The sequence below is a fragment of the Arachis ipaensis genome, chromosome B08 (assembly GCF_000816755.2).
Source record: "Arachis ipaensis cultivar K30076 chromosome B08, Araip1.1, whole genome shotgun sequence".
Lineage (NCBI taxonomy): Eukaryota > Viridiplantae > Streptophyta > Magnoliopsida > Fabales > Fabaceae > Arachis > Arachis ipaensis.
In genome coordinates this window covers 127,074,811-127,076,365 of record NC_029792.2, presented here as the reverse complement: position 1 = coordinate 127,076,365, position 1,555 = coordinate 127,074,811, and positions in this window count along the sequence as shown.

Below are 1,555 nucleotides of genomic sequence, written 5' to 3'. Positions count from 1 at the left end.
AATAATAAATATTCTATTAAAAAATACAGTAATATACATCAATAGACATAAAAAAAACCTCTAAACAAAAATATCCATACTATTAACCAGAAAAATAAATTATTGGATTCCCCTAAATCAATATCAAAATTATTGAATTTCCCTAAATCAAATTTTGAAACGTAAATATTCTCTTTTTACTATTATATAAATCGTTCCAGGGGCATGAGGATTATATAATACGTTAACCATGCTATCCAGAAACGATTTATGTATGAATGACCGGGGAGAATAAGGAGTAAATCGTTGCAGGCCATACAGGGTTATAGGTAACGCATAAATCGTCCCACCCTACAAAAATTCACGTCAGTTTGAGCTAAAACACAAAGGCTTGGCACGATTAACGTGTTAAAGCAAATCCTCTCAAGCCTGTCACGATTTATGTATAATAGGGTACTTTTATTTATAATATTTTAATTTAAATTATATCTATTTAAATTTTAACTTAAAAAATAAAAATATACTTTTTATAATTTTAATTATTAATTTATTAATAAGATTAAATTAAATTAAAAAAAAGAATACTAACAAATTATAATAAAAAGAGTACTAAATTTTAATATATAAATTTTTTTTCTATTAAAATTTAGTACTCTTTTCATTATAATTTGTCAGTATTCTTTTTTTTATTTAATTTAGTTTTTTAATGGAATTAATAATTAAAATTATAAAAAAATAATTAAAATTTATACAAAGTCAAATAAAAAATATGACAAAAACAATTCTATAAAAATTATGCATCAATAAAAATGATTAAAAAAAATCAACAACGAATACTAAAAATTTTATAAAAACTTAAATTTATGTTACTCAAAACAACATGAATTTATATTATTCAAAATTATATTTTTTAACACCTTTTGATATTTTTTAAAGAAAAAAAAATTAAATTTATATATTAAAATTTAGTATTCTTTTTATTATAATTTGTTAGTATTCTTTTTTTTTTTAATTTAATTTAATCTTATTAATAAAATTAATAATTGAAATTATAAAAAGTATATTTTTATTTTTTAAGTTAAAATTTAAATAGATATAATTTAAATTAAAATATTATAAATAAAAGTACCCTATTATACATAAATCGTGACAGGCTTGAGAGGATTTGCTTTAACATCAAGCCTTTGTGTTTTAGCTCAAACTGACGTGAATCTTTGTAGGGTGGGACGATTTATGCGTTACCTATAACCCTGTATGCACTGCAACGATTTACTCCTTATTCTCCCAGGTCATTCATACATAAATCGTTCCTGGGTTGTATGGTTAACGTATTATATAATCCTCATGCCCCTGGAACGATTTATATAATAGTAGAAAGAGAAAATTTACGTTTCAAAATTTGATTTAGGGGAATCCAATAATTTTGGTATTAGTTTATTTTATTTAAGTAAAAAACCCTATTATTTTTGAAACGGACAAAAATAACTTTAAAACACATAGAATAGAAGACAAAGTAACTCTCAAAAAATTAATAATTTTGACAAAAATAATAAATATTGATTGAACATGTTTAAAA